This window comes from Megachile rotundata, chromosome 11 (assembly GCF_050947335.1).
Source record: "Megachile rotundata isolate GNS110a chromosome 11, iyMegRotu1, whole genome shotgun sequence".
NCBI lineage: Eukaryota > Metazoa > Arthropoda > Insecta > Hymenoptera > Megachilidae > Megachile > Megachile rotundata.
The window spans coordinates 8,070,746-8,093,874 of NC_134993.1; the positions used below are offsets into that span (position 1 = coordinate 8,070,746).

The 23,129-nt window shown below is 32.5% G+C and overlaps 1 protein-coding gene and 2 long non-coding RNA genes across 8 annotated transcripts in view; 1 reads left to right on the top strand and 2 right to left on the bottom strand.

Annotated features, from left to right (window-relative positions):
* Window positions 1-23,129, bottom strand: part of Mp (collagen XV/XVIII-type protein multiplexin) — a 582,981-nt gene that overhangs the window by 364,567 nt on the left and 195,285 nt on the right. The window lies entirely within an intron of this gene.
* LOC143265432 (uncharacterized) overlaps window positions 1-23,129 on the top strand; it is a 222,286-nt gene that overhangs the window by 70,493 nt on the left and 128,664 nt on the right. The window lies entirely within an intron of this gene.
* Window positions 875-3,429, bottom strand: LOC143265428 (uncharacterized). The gene is made up of 3 exons (XR_013039972.1): window positions 2,749-3,429; window positions 2,407-2,516; window positions 875-2,279 (listed from the first exon to the last, which is right to left on the bottom strand). It is a non-coding gene; the product is annotated as an uncharacterized LOC143265428 (long non-coding RNA).

Consider the following 23,129-nt stretch of genomic DNA (forward strand, 5'->3'; position numbering starts at 1 on the left):
CATTCATCTCATTGAACGTACACATTGAGCCATCAAATGAAAAAGAAATTAACTGAATAAAGAACAAACATGTGAACTCTATACATTTAGCTTCTGTTCAATGTACACATTAATGTTTTACGTGCTGAGCAAAGACTAAGAGATTAAACTTTATTCACCTCAGCTCGATTCTTCATATCACAGATCTGTTAAAACAATTCATGTGACGTTGAGACAAAAGCCAATATCTCAAAAGTAATCATTATTGAAGAGCGTGGACAGAAACCTTCATTATTTTATCACAGAAAGGGGGCCAGATAAGAGAAATTTCATCTGTCGTTGCGAATGGCAGCGGTTTAATTAATTTTGTCGATTAGGAAAAAACGAACATCGATGAGGACAATTTAATTAAATTACAACCGTATTGCACGTTTCACTTTTTCTGTTCGATCGACACAACATTGACCACTCTTGTTTATGAGTTATTGAATGCCCGGTAAAAGCATTCAAATATAAATAAAAAAATGTATCGTTGATGTATCGTTGCTACATATTGCCATTTGTTTTTCTGTGGGAGATTAAGACAAAGAGAGATCAAGAGGCGACACTCCATCACTTTTGGTGTTTGGAAGCTATCCCAAGCTAATGGTTGCGCAAACGGGCGGGAAATTTAAATCAAGTGAATCAAATTTCATGTCAAACTCTGATAATTGAACATTTTTTGTCAATTCTACATAACAGTAATATTTACTTTGGAAGTATTTACCTTAATTCTAAAACATTGGAAAGTTGAAAAAAATTATACTAAAATGATTACTGTGTACAATTTGTTTTAAGCACATATATTATTGAAGTGATTATTACAAATAACTTATAAAAAAATGATACACGATGTATTACAAGGAAATAGAGATGAATACGTTACACCAAAATTACATAATGTTTATTACAAATAAATTAATAAATTACAGATGAATGTGCGGGTTAAACCGTTTTCTGGCCGCCGCCATACTTGCACGCTATGCGCATGCGCGCTTTGCTGACGTCGCAGTACAGGCAATTTTAAACGCACTTTTCAACATCAGAACGAATAAATTGTCAAATTTAAAAATGTTACACTTGTAAATGTAATGATTAATTTAAGAAATTAGAAATGAACATATTAGTAGTTAATTTAAAACTGTTGTAATTTACAAAGAAAAACATTGAGAAATTATAATATTTAAAAGCGAGGTAATGTACAAATTTATAGTTCTTGTTTGAAAGTTCAGATATATACGAATTTTAAAATGTACATATTTTCTGATGAAAAAATAGAATTCTTATCAATGCTTGTCACCGAGTTGGACGAACGTGGATAGTTAAGAGGCATAATTGTATTTAAATCATATTCGTCGTTATAAATTACGCGCAATGCTAACGTGCCATGATGACTTTTTCTGTCTCATTCAGTGCACCGAGAAAAATATGCAACTAGGTTTGCTAAACAAGCTGTCGCGAGCTAGCAGGTGAATTTTATTCTCCAAATAACGTGCCATCTTTTATGAAGCACATGCAACTTCATAAATGCAGCATTCACTGAACAATAAGCAATTTTGGAGAAGTAGTAATTTACTTTGGTTGAAAATGTTCAGAAATTGTTTATGTCTCTTTTGTAAAATTATAAAACTTCACCTATTATTTTACATTCGATCTGAATTTTTATTTAAAATGTTTCATTTTATTTGACTTTCAAGAGTTTATAATATTTTAGATTTAATTTAAACATTTTTACGTTATTGCTAATTACTGTTTTTTGGAATTTAACATAGGTTATTGTTGAGTTATTGTTGTTAACATAGAGTTATTGTTGTTATTTACTATTATTGTTATCAAGATTTTGATTATATCTTACATTTTGGAACTTTTGAAGATTTATACCTCCATCCCACCTACAAGTTTATAATTTTCTACATCTCTAATATTAAAAGAACTAACAAAGCAGTCAGAAATGAATGCGAACGTCGTTTAATTATAACGTCGAGCTCTCCAAAGAAAATTGGCATGTCACATACCGATACGTGAGGCAAGTAGCGAATGTATTAAAAACCATAAGCAGACGTTATATTGAATCGACTTTTCATACCACTACTTCGCAGGAATTTAAGTGGAATTTATAGGAGATTCTCCGAGAATGCATAAGAAGAGTATTCGATCTTCTTTCTTCGTCAGAAAAATAAAATCAGTTACCGTTTCCTTGTTCAGGAGTTTAGAGTGCTTTGTTTTATCGTTCGAGACTTTAAAAACTACGAACGATCCTTCTGTAACAGGTACAAATTAATCATGTTATTGAATGTCTTTTGTTTCTATAGTGACGTTCGAAAGTTTTGAACACACTTCATTTTCCTGACAAAATAAGCTTCATTACTTATCTATTTACGTACTTACGCAAAAATAAATATAATGTGAAGAAGAATAAACAGCCTTACAGTTTTGCAATCACTTAGGTCAGGTAGCGCACCACAGTTCAAATATAACAAAAAGAAATTGTATTTGCCCTGCAAGTGAGATTTCAGTTCAATACTAGTTACAATTTATGCAATTAAAGATTTCTAAGTTTAAAATATGTCTAACATTTCAAGTTTTTTTATTTACTTTAATATTACAACAGTGATTAGTTGACTTTAACTGACACAAATCTCGAACAAATTATAAGTTAAGGGATTAAACTTATGTAGTCAAATGGCACTCTTGTGCGTCGCAGATCTAATAATAGTAAGTGACGATTACCCTCTTAGGCACGACGCACAGTGGGCCAGAACGACGAATTAGCTGTTCACGGCCAATTGTAGCGTTATTCCAAGACTTGAAACGAAAGTATAGCGGCCGCTGCGTCGTTCCAGTATTTAAAACAAGTATTATTATTACATTTAATCAGACCGGATTATTTTCTTACCGAAAAAATTAAAAATAAAACAAAAATAAGCGTTATATTTCAAAAAGTTAGTGAATATACTGTGGGAATCGCATAAGGGTAAACACAATAATTAAGTCTATGTTGCGTTCCACACAAATTTATTAAATGCGTACAAGCAGTGAAAACGATGTAAACTATAAGAATGACTCTGACGGACTGTCCCGTCGCTGGTTAAAACCTCTCCTCGAAAACTCACTGGTAAAAGAAGAAAGAAACAGTTTAGAAAGAGAGAAAATATAGAAAGTGGGAAAATCCAGAAAAACCGTTGCAAGTTCGGAAAAGGAGAGGTACAGCGGAAGAGAATCATAAAACAGAAAGCGAAGAGGTTCGCAAGGGCCTGAGCGTTGACACTGACCAGGCCCCGGCGAGACCCTATAGAAAGTGAAAAGAATTAGAGAACGTAAAGCTAAAGAAGATAGAAAACAGGAAACAGAATTTTAGAAAACAGAAAGAATATAGAAAACAGAAAAGGCAATGGCGTATGTGGTGCCAAGGGCGCCACAATACTATACTCTCAATGTGGACGTTTGGTTTATAAGCATAATTTTTATTAACGTAAACATAATTTTAACATGGAAACAATTTTTATTAATAGAAATAAATACATTTTTTACTAAGTTTGTACAATATATTAATTTGTTGATCTAAAATTTATTTATTATTATTTATGTATCATCGTCGTCATCGTCTTGCAGGTCTTCTTGTAACATTCGTTTTTGTATTTCATCTTTAAAAATATTAAAACAGGAACGCGTTTTATAAATTTTCCTGTTTTTTGCCGAAATTGAAGATATTAAAATATCAGACGTATATAATAAAGTCTGAAAAACGTCCGTCATTGTTGTCCGTAATTGCGAAAATTTTCGTGTGTGGTCTCTTCTAATATTTCAGAAATATTTGTTTCGTGCCTTCATTGCTTCTTCTGAAAACATTCCAATGGGCAAACCAGCACTTTGTATTATATCTGCACTATGCAATAATATTTTGTGCAAATTTAATAGCATATGAAACCAGTCGTACTCTGCTACATATAAGTTAAATGTTGCCATTGCATATTCTTGAAATAAAATCGAATTAATTAATTAATATACTTACAGAATATATAATAAATATAATATAATGTATACCTATGTGTCACGCAACGCTTCAAACAATAATAACTTTTGTGGTGGGACGAAGGGGGACATGATTCCTTTTGGATTAAAATAAGGAAATCCTGCTGAAAATTTTGCACTATGATACAGCACGCAACTCTTTGAATTTTTAAAGATATCCCTTGCTAAAGATGAACAACTATGAAAATAATCTTTAGTTCATTGAGAATTATTTTGTAAATAAACTACAGCTAATAATTTGTCATGGCATGTGTATTCTCAATATAAACATATGCTGTTTATTAAAGAAAACAAAATTTTGCAAAAATGTTTAATACTTTTGTCAGGGCATCAATATGAAAAAGAGTAAATTTTTCGGTGAAAAATGGCATTCATAAACGTCTGATCTTTGAATGCTTGTTATGACTACAATTTTTAATGAATTTCATTAATTTCATCGGTTTTGAATTCGACAGATATTTAGTAAGCAATATATACTCGTTTCATATCGATCTAGGAAAATCGAATTTTTGACAAATGAACAGCTAATTCGTCGCTCTGGCCCACTGTGTGACGGTCCACTATAGTGGCTTTCGCAAATCTCATCCTAGATGACATAGCGCCACTATGGTGCCTCTCTCTATTGGCTCACTCGCTCACCCTTTCAATTGACTGATTCTTTTCATACATATTGATTCCCACTTTTTTGCTATCACCACGTTTTATTAGAGTATTAACAAATTCCACAAAAGGATATTACATGTAAATAAAAGGTGACGCCAAGTTTAGGCACCATGGGAGCACCTCTTTATACAAATACACGCATATTGGAAACATTGGGAAATTACATCTTTTGTGAATTTTCTAAAAAAGTAAATTGTCAAAGTTAAAGTATATGTATCATACCTTTGCGAAAAATTATAATTTAATCATGAAAAACTTCATTCCAATACACTCGCATGGAGAACAGCATTGCCACACATTGTAGTGCTGTTTACGCGTAATTTGCGTTGAACTCTGTCATACAAATTAGCAGCGTCGCGTAAAGTTAAACCGTGCCTAAGAGGTTAAAAACCTATGACTTAAATGATTCTCTTGAAATGTTAACTGTTGTTGACGTGAAAAATAATAGTACGAATTAATTTAAATAATAATACGAACAGTATGGATTTTATGTTTCATCCCTTGTACTTTCATTTTTAATCCGAAAGTGCACATCGGTCTAAACGTAATGTGAATTAGCATTTCAATTAAACATTCTTCACATTTTGCGAAGGATAGCAACAGAATTGTTGATTGGAACGTTAATTCTCAAGTTAGCGATGAAATTGATTTAGCTTGAGTTGAATAGCGGTTATAGTTTATTAGTCCGATTGTGAGCAGCAACACAAACGTCGCATAATCTAGCGAACGTGGCTACGAAAGCAGAAAATTGGGCCGATTGAAATCTACTCCAGCATCTTATCGGTATACGATTGAATTAACCATCCAATTATCGAATTTCATCTCGACAAACAAGCTTTGTTCTTCGTACAACAGCGATTTCGGCTAAATAACGTACAATGGAATAGTTGCAAATTTCAACGATCCCTTTCTGAAGATGTCAAAATGAGAATGAAACGGCTTCTGGAGATAGTGCAATTTTATTTACTACTCTGCATTAACACATTCGTTGTTACATGGAAGTGGTTCGAAAGAGTATTAAGTATTTTTTTTTTTAACAAATCTTACCAAATACTTTCACAATGTCTTGTCATATTTTTCATAGTATATTAGTATATAATTATAATTATATACTAACAAGGGAACATATTCAACTCCGACACGCCGATTTTGATGAAACTTATGTGAGATATAGTTCTCAGAAAAATATTTGACACGTATTTTTTTTATCGGCAATCGTGCATATTGAAGGGGTGAAAATAGCCCTCGAAGATGGGAGTGGAAATCATATTTTTGGGAATATCTCCGGAATTAAAGAAGATAATTGGATTCTTCTTTTTGTAAATTGTTGGTCTTTTAATAGGCAATTTTTGTGCGAAAAAAATTTCAATAAACTATATTTGTTTAAATAATATTTTGAAAATTTAGAATTTTTGTTTAAATTTTTGCACTAAATGTTGATTTATTTTTTTGCAACTCCGTGTACGTAAACTATAGACAAAAATAGGGGGTATGTGTTTTTGGAATTTGTTGTTTGTTGCAATGTTTATTAGATATATAATTTAAAATCACCTGTGAAAAGGGGCAATCAGTATTTTTATTAAAAATATCATTATTTTTACAATCTTTTACATTATTTTAGCGATTTTATACCTCTTCATATGCCGTTAATCGATGTCTGAATAATTATTGTAAGCGTCGCAGGTATGAACGTGACGCGGTTACAATCACCGCCATAAGGAACATAGGCTTTTATGGCCAATACTGCTTTTATACTTTTACAGGCGTAAAGACTTCATTCTAAATAAAATATTTAGAACTTTTGGAAACATTGGGATTTTTTAAGAAACTCAGAAAATAAAAATAAATTAAATTATTTTTTAACAATATTGGCCATAAAAGCCTATGTTCCTTACGGCGGTGATTGTAACCGCGTCACGCTTATACCTGCGACGCTTACAATAATTGTTCAGAAATCAATTAACGGCATATGAAGAGGTATAAAATCGCTAAAATAATGTAAAAGATTGTAAAAATAATGATATTTTTAATAAAAATACTGATTGCCCCTCTTCACAGGAGGTGATTTTAAATTATATATCTAATAAACATTGCAAGAAACAACAAATTCCAAAAACACATATCCCCTATTTTTGTCTATAGTTTACGTACACGGAGTTGCAAAAAAAATAAATCAACATTTAGTGCAAAAATTTAAACTAAAATTCTAAATTTTCAAAATATTATTGAAACAAATATAGTTTATTGAAATTTTTTTTCGCACAAAAATTGTCTATTAAAAGACCAACAATTTACAAAAAAAGAATCCAATTATCTTCTTTAATTCCGGAGATATTCCCAAAAATATGATTTCCACTCCCATCTTCGAGGGCTATTTTCACCCCTTCAATATGCACGATTGCCGATAAAAATAAATACGTGTCAAATATTTTTTTGAGAACTATATCTCACATAAGTTTCATCAAAATCGGCGTGTCGGAGTTGGATATGTTCCCTTGTAAGTATATTAACTATAATATAATTATATTATAGCACTTAAACCTTATTGGTTCCTAGTTTTTTATATTTGATCCTCTGTGGGTTGTACCTGGTTTCGATAAATATAAGAAAAATCTTCAGAATTATAAGAATAACATTTTTGTTAGTATTATTTATTTTTTGAGAGTGTACTACAAATATATAAGTTTCGAATAATTATTTATGAGTTTTGAATATACGATATTTTTTGAAACAATCTCGTGCACAAAGGAATGGTGCATGTTTCACGCACTACTGCACGTTTCACCGAAGTATGTTATTGTTTTTCTTCCCTTAGGCAACTTACGATTAGAACATACGAAGCAATCGTTATTCCTTTAGTATCAAGTTGCAAGATGTAGCATTGCAAGATGTAGTTTTCCATCTAACCTATCATTGTCTGTTGTTGACGTTCCATAACGGGTTTCATCTTCTCGAAACTTAGAATTTCGACAGATTCCATCCTTGTCACCTCCCACGTGACGTGCGATTGCAGCGCCAAACTGTCACGTGACTTACAACTGATATCGTTAATACGAGTTCAGAATTTTTTACAATTTTACCTATCCACGAAATAAAAAGTTATAAAATACGGTTCCAATCAATGCAGTAGAATTTCAACCCATATTTTATCTTCTTTATTTTGTAACTTATACCCGTGCAGAAAGATGATCCGTTCTCTCTTTCATCGAAAGCTTTCACAGAAAACTGTAAAAGTTCGTGCTGTTTATTTTACCACAATGATTGGCATAGATTTTTAGTGTTCTGAATATAAAGATTTTCAAACAGAAAAACCTTTTATTTCTCTTGCAGATTATTCCTGTCATTACTGATCACTTAACTATTGTAGTTTATAGTCGATTAACCTGTTTGCACCAAACGACACTATTTCGTGCAAACATAAAACATTTGGCTCGTTATTAATTATGCGATTTCGCGAAATTGACAAAGGTCGAAACTCGAGCTTTTTACCTCAAAAGTAATGTATTGAAATCAATCGTAACCGGCAGTTTCATTCTCCGTTAAAAAACATTAATATGCAGATATGAATTTATTTCGGTTGATTAAATCGAGTAACCAAACGTCAAAGAATCGAGAGGGAAGTTATTTGTTTTGTTCGAAGAAATTTAATTACTTTCACGAATAAAGAATTTCATTTCAGAATGATTTCACTCGAGTAATTTATTTGCCAAGTTATTTGTCTCGCGAAAATAAAAATTGAGCGGCAAAAAGACTGTTGTCAGTTCGTATGAATTTTTAAACTTGCAATTATATTTCTTTGACATATTTTTCGCGCGTTCTATTGTAAAGACAGAATTCACTATTTTTAAGCTTCTTAAAATTTTATGTTTCCATGAACTGCTTTTTTCTATATTGGTTACTTTCAATTATTTCTGCTTTCTCTGTTGAATTTTTATAGGTATTATAGATAATAAATAAATAAATAACTTTCGGATGAAAGGAGAAACGAAAGAGTAAGAGCAGCTGTAGTTGGATAAGCGCGGCAAATTTAAATAGTTAGATCTGTTACTTCTACACAAAATATTTTTTATACAAAATGTACAAACCAAAACACTTTTGCAAAATCATTTAATGACAAAGCAAATATCTGCTTTGATGAAATTTTATTTATTTCCTATATATGTATAAAAATATAATTTTGAATGAATATGTACTATTGAATTAATTTTGAATAAACATGTATGTCTCTTATTTTATATCTATTTTCTGTATACGTATAATATTAAATATATGCACAATGTCAAATATCTATTTTCTAATAATAGACAGATAATCTGAAACATACATAACATAAAAATACAATTTTTATACAGTCTACCGTATATCTCTGCCGATAAAAAATCCTCTCTAACCTAGCGCCATTTATTTACGAATTCGTTCTAAAAATCATAAACTCACGTGACCCGCAAACCCATCCAAAACAAAATCGCTTGGAGTAAATATTTTGGAGAGCTCCTTCGTTATTGAAACCCTCCATGACGCAAATGTTACATAGTAACAAAGCTCGTTCCATGCTTCTTCTACTCCCTCGTTTTTATACGATTTGTAACGAATAAATACGGGATGATCACTGTGTCTGTTTTCGTTTACGGCAAGTGCCCTACAAGCCGAATTGGGCTGTAAAACGTGGAAGACAAGGGATTTTCGTATTCTGTCGCCACACGTAGATAAAAGGATTTGCATGCGGCTGTAGTCGCGATTTTTTCCCCTTAACGGGACGCACAGTAACTCACGAGGGCAGATTAAAGAATGGAATATTTATTGATATTTTCTATCGAGCGTTTTTTTATCGATATTTTCGAAAAATTCTTCTACGCAAAACTATGCTTCAGGCTTATAGCTTATTAATTTTTATATTAAAAGTTCACTGTTACTCTATCATGGATATTCTGTATTTTAAAGTTTCAAGATCAATCCTCACAGAAAATACTTTAGAAAATAATTATAATTATAGAGTGAGATGGGCCTGTGCTTATTTATTTATTAATTTACTTATATGAATATTTTACTGTTTCAACGCTTTATCATGTTATCACGTTATTATATTGTCGGGTTGGCAGATAATCGTTTTATCGTGCTGTCATGTTATCATACTATCATATTGATATATTGACATATTGGCATACTGTCATTATAATACACCACTCGATTTGTCATTATACCGCAGTACCATATCATGATACCATATTATCATACTGCTATGTTGTTACGTCATTCTAATATTATTTTATCAGATTTGCATGTTGTGACATTATCGTATAAGCATGTCATTATATTAAATGATAATATATAATCATATTACCATACTATCATACCTTATCGTCGTATCATCATATTATTATTCCATAATATCACAATATTACAATATCATAGTATCATAGTATCGTAGTATCGCAGTATCACAGTAGCGCAGTATCATAGTGTCATAATATCGCAGCAGCATAGTATCATAGTATCATAGTGGCATAGTATCACAGTATCACAGCATCATAGTATCATAGTATCATAGTGGCATAGTATCATAGCATCATAGTATCATAGCCTCATGGTATCCTAGTATCATAGTATCACAGTATCATGGCATCACAGCATCATAGCATCATAGTATCATACTATCATAGTATCATAAGATCATAACAGCGTAACATCATATCATTACGTCGCTATACCATCGTATAGTCCTTTCATTGCATTACCATACTATCATATTATCATATTAACCCCTTGCACTATGATTTAGTCAGATGCGTATCAGATGCGTCAGTCAGAGCTGACTGCTCTCAGCTACAATATTAAAACAGACAAAGAAGCTGAAATTTTATAACAATTTGATAGTATACAATCGTTGACCATTGAAATTATTATTGGACTTGAACTGCTAATTGAAGCTTACTGAAAATTCGAGTAAAACTTATCACAATTGAAGTACGAATGCATCATGTGTTAGCCTCGTTAAAATAATGCCAGCGGTTAACATGTTATCATATTGACATCTTATGATATTGTCGTGTTATCATACCTTCGTATCATTACACTATACTATCATCATATTATCACAGTGTTCTATCATCACATCGTCACACTATCATATTTATCATAATATCACATCGTCATATCATCTCACTATTTTACCATCTTGTTCCATCATGTTATTTTTTTCTTATCATTTTACCGTGTCACCATTGTACCATCATTATACAGTTTTATTTTATCACTCCATAATTTCATTGTTTAATTATTTTACTACACTGTACATGATGTACCGCACTTTTCGCCGAACAGCACTATTCCCTCTTTGGTAGCACTGCTGCATGCGCGAAAGGGTAAGTTGCAATTTCTTTTCACCGGAACAAGAGGCCCTTTTTTTCGCCAAAACAAAGCAGTCGATGGGAGCTTAATACTCCGTCCTCTGTACCGCAATTTCATTGTTCCAACACAGAATGCCGAATCGACACAGGACCGATAGAGTGCAACAGTTTGACAAGGACAGCCAGGACCCGGTGTGAAATGTACTTCGGTTCAGCTCTGAAGCCTTATCGCGCTCGTTACATGGCCGTTCATGTGCGACAAACGGTTTCGTTATGGTCGACTGCGCCCCGCATTCGAACTTGCACGTTGTTGCTCTTTCACAACATTTTGTTCCGTAGCATCGGATCGACCGACTCCTACACTTAGATCAGAAACGAGACGAATGCTTTTTCGATGTTCGTATCAGTCAGTTATTATTTTAACCGCTTTTGTTGCACCGCTGCGAGCCGCGGTGCTTTGTACGTGCACGCGGAGGAAACCGTGTCACGAGTTATGAAACTGCTACGCTGCTTTTTTCCACTTTAACAAGATCGTACCGAGCGAACCGTTTTTCAAAATTGCAGAAAAATTGAAGAGTTGCCGACAAAAGAATGTCTTCTTCATCGAGGAATTTTGTTGTTCACCGAACTATGGGAATTTGATTGTGTTATGTGCTTGTTTGCTGTCGATATTTACAGCTGGCTGTTCAGAGAATCGTCACACATGATCAACATCACTTTATTAGAGTTATATTTGAAAGTTCAACAAGAAAGTTTGAAACGTTTTCAGGGATGATTGCGAAGATTATAATTAGAAGTGAACCCAAAATTCCGATGAAAATCAAATATAAGCTGTAGAGTGGGTCACGAGTGTATAACATTGTAGAGCAAAAGGTTAAATACCTCTCCGAGTCTGGTTTATTAAATATAAGCTGTGACGAGTATGATACAATGTACCAAAAAGTTAAATATCTTTCCAAATATTGCAACAGCCAAATGTGGATCATGCTATTTCTAGTTTTCAACAAAATGAATGACGTCTCTCGGCTTAAAAGAAGCAGCAGGTACAAATTAAGCAAGTTTCCCGTGTACCAAAGTTCCAGTAAAATTGGCTCGTTTGCCTTACATCGCTCGTTAGAAATCAAGTCGGCCGTGTCCATCAAAATTTCCACATGCGATGTTGACATTCGATCCGAAATACGAAACTCTTTTTAACGAATAGTGGATAGTGTCGAGCTTTCACGGCGACAAACGAAACATTGACGGACACAGGATGACGAGTGGCATCTATGGCCAATAAAATGAACGAAAAAAAAAGAAAGAAACAGAGTGAGAAAGAAAAAAGTATCGGCTCTCGATCATCGTGGCGTAACACGGATAAGGGTGCGAAGGGAGGGTCGCGTGAACCAATGCTTTTTTGGAACGAAATTAGTTTACCAGAGATCTGTCGGGCCGATAGTGAGATCCAACCCGAAAGAGATAAACAGAATCGCAGGGGGAGAGACAGAGAGAACGGGAGAATGGAAAAACGGAACATTCGGACGAGGAAGATGAGCTGTTGCAGAAAAAGAGGAAAAAAATAGGTCAACTGCTCTTTTGCATTTTCATTCCCAGGGGAGGCATCGATTTGCTCGCCGTTGAATCCCTTGTTTTCAAGCCATTTCGTCCAGGAAACGCACGCAAGTCGTCGAAAGAAACAAACGTGGCCTGTGTATCTCTGCTTTCCTTGACTTCCGTGATTGATGGTTTCTTACGGCTCAAGCGGATGCGTTCAAGATAACACACGAATTGTATACCCATACGTGAGAATCTTTGCCCAACTGTAATTTGGACCTTAGTGTCTAACCGTAAGGTCACCTTACTGTTCAAATTACAGTTGGGCAAAGATAGATTTTGTATAAGATGTACTTGCTTATAAGTATTGGGTCGTGGGGCCTCACAATGGTCGATCAGGTACACAAAGGTTGTAAATCTTCTTTCCATAAATATTCCAATACGTCTCTACAACTCGTCAGAATGGTGGTATGAGTCAAATGTGGAAAACTGATTATCTTTGAATTGGATAATTTGAATGTGGTGTGGAGTTGACTGGGGCACTTGATAGGAAATAAGGCTGTGAGTAATCGTTTGTGATGAGACCTTCATAATGGTTGGTCAAGCAGATGCAGACTGTAAATCTTCTTTCCATAAATATTCCTATACGTCTCTACAACTCGTGAGAATGGTGGTACGAGTCAAATGTATAAACCTAATTGTCTTAGAATTGGGTGACTTGAATGTGTAAAGTTGACCAAGCTATTTGATAAGAAACAATACTATGAGCAATTAGTTGAGACCTTCTCTAATTATTTTCACAATTTCAATATTTATGTTCGCAATGGTTGATCAGGTTGATGAAGTACGCAAGATTTTGCCTCACAAATTCAATGTTGTGATAAGAGGTTACATTGTGAACATATAGTAACTCAAACATTTTTGAATTCAGATTGTGCCGCATTTAAAATTTGCAGAATTTTAGAAATTGAATACTATAGTTTCAAAATAAAGAAATTTGAAATTACGAGATTTCCCATATGTTCCAACGAACACAAAATAATGCTATAATGTAACATGTCGAGATATAATTAATATATTTATCAGTATCCTCGATGCAACTGCACAAATTATGATCGCTGTGGCAAGCCGTCTTTATAAATTATTAACGAATTTGTACGTTGCATACGTGATTAAGTAAATAATTAAGCAGACATAAATAATGTATCCTCGCAAAATAATACTCGATAATCTTTACTGAAATCGTGTATCAGATAATAATAATGTAAAATAGCGTCTAGAAATAATAATATATTTATAATTATAAGGCAAGTGCCTTGTTGAAAACTGGATAAATGATTGATTTAGCGATGAAGGAAGACGGTTATTACTTTTCGAGTAGCATACGTATCAATTGCATAATTCATGCTCGTTAAACGATCCAATTAGTCGAAATAATCGATACGCACACGCAAAATGAGGTATACTTGAAATATGATGAATGTATGAGTAGTTTATTTTGAAAACGAGACAGGTCTCGTTTTTTTTATGATTGCGAGGTATTTAAGGGTTTGCAGTTCATTAAATTTAAAGATAGTAAGCACATTTGAGGATTAAAAATCCTCAAATTGTTTAAATTTTCAAAATGTTAAAATGTTTCAAGGAATCACGAGCTATCAAATTAATTCAAAAATTTTCAAATTGACAAATTTGAAATTCTCAAATTATCACATTTTCCAAAAATAAAATTTTCCAACTGAGAAATTTGAAATTCTCAAAATACAAAATTTTCCAAAAAAGAAATTTTCCGACTGAAAAATTTGAAATTTTCAAAATTCCAAATTTTACTAAAAAGAAATTTGACATTCTCAAATTATCACATTTTCCAAAAAAGAAATTTTCCGACTGAGAAATTTGAAATTTTCAAAACACCAAATTTTTCAACTGAGAAATTTCAAATTCTCAAACTATCATATTTCCAAAAAAGAAATTTTCCAACAGAAAATTTTCAAATTCTCAAACCAGCATATCCTCTAAAAAAAAATTTAGAAATTGCACCATTAACTTATCACTTCATATTCCTTGCAAATTAATTTCACAGAGGATACCTAAACAGTTGCTTTGACAAGCTGTATTATGTGGATCTCCAAGGCCACAACAAGAAGGTCATTGCGTTATGGCAGGTGTCCTAGAAGTGTAAAAACTACGCTCACGATTTAGCAACCACTCGGGCTTATCTTAAAGGAAAACATATTACCCAACATTCCTGTGGACTGACGTATAGACGAGCAAAAACCGAAGTGATATGTTTGCGGTAGGCTTTTTAGGATGAAACGTCGTCGTCACTAATCACCGAGAACCCTTGCAAAAAGTGAACGACCTTTCATGTTAAAGCGACCTCTTAATTAGCTTTCCCTTCTTTTCCCGATCAGATTCTGGACAAATTAAACCTTCCGGAAAAAGCCACAGATCTTCGAACAAATCGCAATCTAAATCTAAACGAACTATAAATGACTAGGCAATTTGTTTTCAACCAGAACAGTTCTCCAATTTTCATGGGTTGTAAATACACTGTCGAAAACGAATATTTCTGGAGATTCATTTTATTTTAATGTAGAATTGTCTGAAACTGATATGTTGCGAAGGTATAAAATATTCGAGTATCGAAATTTAAGTGTTGGAAAGTTTATAATTTAAATGTTTCGAGATATCAAGGTACTGTGGTTTAAATGTTCCAATAACAAAAAGTTTGAAATTAAAAAATGTAAATTAAATCACGTTTTGAAATCTAAAAATCCAGAAGTCCAGAAATCCAAAATTCCAAAAATCCAAAAATCCAAAAATCCAAAATTTTAATGATTCAAATATTTAAAATTCGAAAATCCTAAAATTCTAAAATTCTAAAATACCAAAATTCCAGTTCTACAAATAATTGTAATTCTAAATTTTACTTTAATTTACTCAGTCTTAAAATTGCGTAGCAAACTATTATTGAATGAAATTTTACAATACTACAACCATTTACAAGAACTTGTTTGTTAATTCGAACTCATCGTTCGTTTGATAGGAACTAGTTATACAGATTGTATGTACACTACGGAATTGCTAGTCACGTCTTTGACTTGGAAAGTCAGGTTGCAATCGGATACACTGTTTGGTACTTCGCATTCCCATAAGTTCATGGTACATGACTCTCTATCAGAGGATATATTCAATTTCAAGTTTCCCGTTTTTCGATTAAAACTTACAAGTTTTCTCAGTAATATGTAATGCTTGTCCTTTGTATATTTCATGCTTTAAAAATGTAACTATATAAAAATAAATCAAATAATACAAATATGTAATAACAAACGATAACTGCGTAATTACAAATTGTATTAAATTTCTTTGAAAATTTTGTTAAAAATTATTAAAAGTCATTAAAAAGAATATGATGAGAATTTACGGGATATAAATATTTAAACACGGCTAAATATAAATTAACTACATGTACCATCAACAATTCTCTAGTTACCCTCTGCAAAATGTGAAGAATGTTCAGTTGCTTCAAATGTTAATTCACATTATGTTTAGATCGATGTGTACTTTCAGATTAAAAATAAAAGTACAAGGGATGAAACATAAAATTCATACTGTTTGTATTATTATTTTGTGTGAACAAAAGTTAACATTCCAAGAGAATCATTTAAGTCACAGGTTCTTAACCTCTTAGGCACGGCTGAACTTTACGCGGCGCTGCTTCTCTGTACAGCAGAGTTCGATGCGAATTACACTTAAACAGCACTACTATGTGTGACAATGCTGTTCTCCACGCGAGTACATTGGAATGAAGTTTTTCATGATAAAATTATAATTTTTCGCAAAGGTATGATACATATACTTTAACTTTGACAATTTACTTTTTTAGAAAATTCACAAAAGATGTAATTTCCCAATGTTTCCAATATGCGTATATTTGTATAAAGAGGTGCTCCCATGGTGCCTAAACTTGGCATCACCTTTTATTTACATGTAATATCCTTTTGTGGGATTTGTTAATACTCTAATAAAACGTGGTAATAGCAAAAAAGTGGGAATCAGTATGTATGAAAAGAATCATTCAATTGAAACTGTGAGCGAGTGAGCCAATAGATAGAGGCACCATAGTGGCGCTATGTCGTCTAGGATGAGATTTGCGAAAGCCACTATAGTGGACCGTCGGGCCTAAGAGGGTAATCGTCACTTACTATTATTAAATCTGCGACGCACAAGGGTGCCCTTTGATTACATAAGTTTAATCCCTTAACTTATAATTTGTTCGAGATTTGTGTCAGTTAGAGTCAACTAATCACTATTGTAATATAAAAAAACTTGAAATGTTAGACATATTTTGAATTTAGAAATCTTTAATTGTATAAATTGTAACTAATGTTGAACTGAAATCTCACTTGCAGGGTAAATACGATTTCTTTTTGTTATATTTGGACTGTGCTGCGCATCACGAGTGTAACTCGATTAACCAAGGAGTTAAAATACCTGACCTAAGTGATTGCAAAATTGTAAGACTGTTTACTTTTCTTCACATTAGATTTATTTTTGCATAAGCACGTAAATAGATAAATAATGAAGCTTATTTTGTCAGGAAAAAGAAGTGTGCTCAAAATTTTTGAACGGCAATGTAGAAGTAAAAGATATTCAATAACATGATTAATTTGTATCTGTTACATGATTGTTCATAGTGTTTACAATTTTGGACAAATTCTAAAATATCTGAATTTAAACATGAATGCACTACTTTCAAAATAAATGGCTCATTTAATGTTATGCAATGTACTGTACGTAATTTAATGAACGACACATTACTTAACACGTTCCGTGCCAAGCCATTTTTGCCTCACTTGTCGTTCAGGCCATTTGATATTTTGACTAAAGATCGATATATTATCACACAATATTTCATTATATCATCAATACATAAGTAGTTCTCTTGTTTAGAGCAGTTATCACATCGTGTACCACCGGTGGTACACGTGGCGCTGCGATCAGTTCGAGTGCAAAGGTCAGTCAGTTCGTAACTTTTCGGTTAGTAAAAAATCTGCTGCACTCGAATTTGTTGAATAAAAAACGAGAGAAGTAAAATAAATTATTTAATAAAAGATGGAGTAGGTAAATATACGGAGATACCATTTTTTGTTTTTCATTTGTTTCTGTTGGAAAACAAGTTTCTATTATTTATTTCATTATTACTATTATTTTTCTTTTATTATTTTATTTTCATTTCTTGCTATAAAAAAAATGTAAAAAAATTCGGTACTGAAGTAGCAAGACAAAAAACTATAAGAGTAATAACGTTTTACAGCGATTGCCCGAAAAAGCCGTCTTTATGCCTCCCTTGCTTCAACAAAATGCACCATTAAATGTAATTATTAATTATTGTATATATAACAATTAAATAAACTTATGTGTTTTGTTCTATACTGCATCTTGTATAATGCTTCATTTTTTAGGTAGAAATATAGTTTACAGAATTATATTTGTAATAAAATATATGTTTTCAGCACATTGAATAAATATGACTGCGTGTACCACCGGTGGTACACGGTAAACTTGATCGTCAGGCCACGTGTACCACCGGTGGTACACGTGGCACGGAACGTGTTAATGTAAAGAAAATAATTTTTTAGATTAACGTTCAGTCACTTCGTATATAAAGTTAAATGGCTGAAAAGTTGTTCGCTTTAAACTGCACTTTTGAAATTGATGCCTGTATTACAACACGACAGCATGCATGTAATTTGATTCGATCGCGTATTGTATTTTAAATACTAATATTAAAAAACGTATATTTACTTCATAACTTTTGAAATCTGTTGAAGGTTAGCTGAAACGCGTATCGACGTGAATTCAATATTGCGATCAGTGGACATATATTTGCGGAAAATCTGATACAACGAGGATTCACTGTATTTGAAATATTCTGAATCATATAACTGGAAAGTTAATTATTCTTCTCTGATCGTTGAAATAAAATACGGTGAAACTTTTTTGAAAGCGTCATACGCAAAGATATTGCTGAAATTATATTGAAATATGATACATAAAAGGCAAATCAATTCTACATTTTTAATTTTAATTAAATCAAAAGAAAAATTAATTTGAAATATTTAATTATGTTAAACAAACAAGTAAATAAATTCTACAATAAATAATTGATTGTTCTGAGTAAAGAGGTATATTATAAATATTTGATTACGTTAAATAAACAGTTAATTTAATCCAACGTAATTACTTTATATAGCAGAATAAATTAAGTCTAAATATTTATAAATGTAAATTTTGAAGTTTTTACAACTTGTTAAAATTTGTTCACATATTTCTATTTTTATTTTTTTTTTTTTTTTTTTTTTTTTGTTAAATGAGGTAAACAAAAGTTTATATTTTAAGTTTAATTTGGAATTTTTATTCTTTTTTTTAATTAGTCATGGTCTTCAATTATTCAATAATTTACAATTAAATTCAGTAATAAATAAGAAATAGCTAACTTTAGTTTAAAGTTTCCAAGTGTGCTCTGCAATTCTGTAAAAATACATTCCACCAACATTTCTCCAGCTTTATTAAGGATTAATTTATACATCGATGCTATAGAAATAGTAATTACCGCGCTATCGAATGCTTGATGAACCTAATTGCACTGCTAATGAAGCCTCAGAGTGTTCCTCAAAAAACACACGACTTATGTTCGAAAATATTAAACAGTTTTAATTACATGAATTCATGTAAAATATGTGTAATTTCTTTTCGAAAATATCAAAATGTAATTATGTTTCGCTTACATAAATATGAAATGTATACACACAAAAATAATATTACATAACAAACTACAGAAGGTACAAATTTACACAAATTTGATGAATGTCAAATCAGAAAAGTACGTATTACATAAATACACATTTGTCCACTAACAAAAGAGAAAGTCTACCAAAATTTATGGAAGAATTTCACTAAAATCGTCGAATAATGGCGTAAATAATTTTCTTGTAGGAATCAAGAAGAAATTCCATTTTTCAATCTAAACCCTCGAAATCCCAAGATTTAAAAATATTTCAGATCACCCCAGGGAAGGATTACTTTATTTTCACATGAAAGAAAATGATAAGAATGCTATTTCTTCTACTGAACTCTGGCACACGATTCTGAAGCAAATAATTTGAAAACTTCAAGAATAAGAACTTCGAGAATTTTTAATTTTTTACTTTTAGGGTTTCTGACATTTGGAATTGCGTGTATTTGGCAATTTTGGGATTCGAAGGTTCAGGCATTTAAAAATTTATTACACACACATTTATTATGACAAATAAAAACTTAAGATTCAAAAATTTTCATAATTTTGAAATTTGACAATTTTTATTTAGGAATTTGGGAATCTAGAGATTTAGAGATTGAAGGATTTGGGGATTTGGGGATTTCGGGATTTAGAGATTTAGGGATCTAGGGATTGAGGGATCAAGGGGTTTAGAGATCAAGGGGTTTAGAGATCTAGGGATCTAGGGAATTTGGGATCTAGGGATTTTGGGATCTAGCGATTTTGGGATCTAGAGAGTTTGGGGTCTGAGGAATTTGGGATCTAGGTATCTAGGGATTTTTGGATCTAAGGATTTTGGGATCTGGGGATTTTGGGGTCTAGGGATTTATGGATCTAAGGACTTTTGGATTTAGGGATTTATGAATGTAGGGATCTAGGAATCTAGGGATCTACGGATCTAGGGATTTAGGAATCTAGGGATATAGGAATCTAAGGATTTAGAGAATTAGCTATCTAAGGATCTATGGATCTAGGGATCCAGGGATTTATATCTAGAGATTTAAGGATCTATGGATTTAAGGATCTATGGATTTAGGAACTTAGGAATCTCAAACTTGATAATTTTAAAAATTCACTACTTCTTAAACTTAAAAATTTTTATTTGCGGAACTTGAAGATTTTGCACTTTGCATTCACAAACTTGATTATTTCATAAATTCGAGACTTTTAAAATTCTAAAATTTTTTAACTTGAATTTTCGTATATAGGAATTTGATTATTTCAGGAATTTGACAATACATTAATACAATTCTAAAATTTGATTATTTTACAATTTCGAAAAGTTCTAAATCTCAAAAAGAGAACTTAATTATTACGAATATGCAAGAATTCTTAAAATTACGTATTATATTTCAGATTTTCAAATGGAAACGTTGCGTATCGACCATTACCAAACATACGTACTTTACAAATGGCTACAAATCTATGAAATATACAAGTTAATATTTATAGATAAAAGCATGAAAAATGCTTCGATCATTTCTCCAGTTTCTGTGAAAAATTAAATAAACGCCAAGATGGGAGAATTTGATCATTCCAGTGGAACGATCCGATTTGTTCTTATTACTTCACGGCAATCGAATAAAATGGATGGCCTTTTCCGTTGCCCATCCGTCAACAACTATGAAAGGTTACTTCCGGAACGTCTACGGATATGATCGCCGCGTCGCACCTGTTTGAGCTTGAGAACACAGAAAACGGGAAATTGGAATGTTAAGGTGAATAAGGTTCGTGATGTGTGGTTTATCGTGATTTCTGCTTTTATTCTTCCGCTTTGTCACCTTATCGCTTTTGTCGTGCCAATACTCGGAATATCTGAGAGTTCGAATTTGTACAAAATTCTCCTTCTTTAACGTCAATGGAAGTTTATATTTTGATAAATTTTTTCTGAATTTGTTATAAATTTCTTTATGTGCATTTTTGTAAATTTTCAATATAACAATTCAATAACGTGAGGAAAAGGCAAAAAACAAAATTCAACCGAAACATGCGAACACGAGAAAAAATGTTGATGGTGATATAATAAATAATAAATTCCGTTAGATGGAGACAAATGTTAATTCGTGTATTGTTTCGTTTTATCACCAATATCAATGTGGCATTCACCACGTTAAAAATATTCAAAATACAATTGTACTCTACTACCTCGATCGACAAACTACAAAACAACAAATACAAGCTCTACGTGAAAATACTTGCACATTGTTCCAACATGTCAGTCTCTTCTATTTCGAAACGCATCTGACATGCAACAGTGGAACACATTCGTGCACTCATTTCTTTTCCGAACGTAACCATTAAACCTCGTGGGAACAAATATCTATCGAATTTTATACAGCCTTTTTTTCTTGGTATTTTGAAAGCAAAGGTTGCATTCTCTCTTTCTTCATTTGTTCCCTGCTTTCATTCTCGAGATACACTGAAAATACAATAATATTGAAATTTTATTGTTTGTCACCCGCAGGGAAATTTTTCATTTGTAGATTGTCGTTCACCGGATTTCAGTGGAAAATATTGGCTTATTGATTGATGGATTCCATAAAAGAGGTTTTGATGACAATGGTCACGCTTTAAATTAGAAAAATCATATAAGAATGCACACCAGGATATGTATCAGAATTCTATTGACGGAGTTGTTAATATTTTTCTGTCAATAAATAGTTACAAGATTTTAGGAATTTCAATATTTTCATAGTTGCAAGTTTTTCAAAGTGCAAATTTTCAAATTCTTAACTTAATTTTAAATTAATACTCAAGTTCTTAATTAATCGAATTTTTAAATATTATTTAAAAATTTTTTTTATTATTCCATTTTACTATTTTCAATTTTTTTAGCCTCTCGATTTTTGAGTAATTCAATTTTTTAATTTTCCATTTGTCAATTTTACAATTTGTTCACTTTCTTATACTATCATTCTACAGGGTGTCTCACAAATAGTGTAGGTCCCTGAAATGGAGAGTAGCTGACGTGATTCCGAATAAGATTTCCCTTTGCAAAAACGGGGTTTGAAGCTTCGTTTCTGAATTATTAAGGAAAAACACGGACCAATCAGAGCGCGAGGATTACGCAGATGCGGAAGCGGCAGCTTCGGATAACGCGTAATTATCCAACGCGTGGTAATTCAACGCGTAATAATACAACGTGTGGTAATGCAATGCGTGGTAATCCTTCGCGTAGTAATCCAACGCGTAGTAATACAACGTGTAGTAATTCAGCGTGTGGATATCCAACGCGTAGTAATCCAGCGCGCGGAAATTCAACGGGTAATATTCCAACGCGTAGTAATGCAACGCGTAGTAGTTCAACGCGTAATAATGCAACGCGTGGTAATTCTAAGCGTAGGAATTTAACGCGTGGTAATCTAACGCGTAGTTATCCAACGCGTGGTAATCTAACGCGTAGTTATCCAACGCGTGGTAATCCTACGCGTAGTAATCCAACGCGTAGTAATACAATGTGTAGTAATCCAGCGTGTGAATATCCAACGCATAGTAATCCAGCGCGCGCGTATTCAACGCGTAGTAATCCAACGCGTAATAATACAACGCGTGATAATTCTAAGCGTAGGAATCTAACGCGTAGTTAATCAACGCGTAATAATCGTCCCGCTCTGATTGATCCGTATTTTTCCTTAATAATTCAGAAACGAAGCTTCAAACCCCATTTTTGCAAAGGGAAATCTTATTCAGGATCGCGTCAGCTACCCCCCATTGCA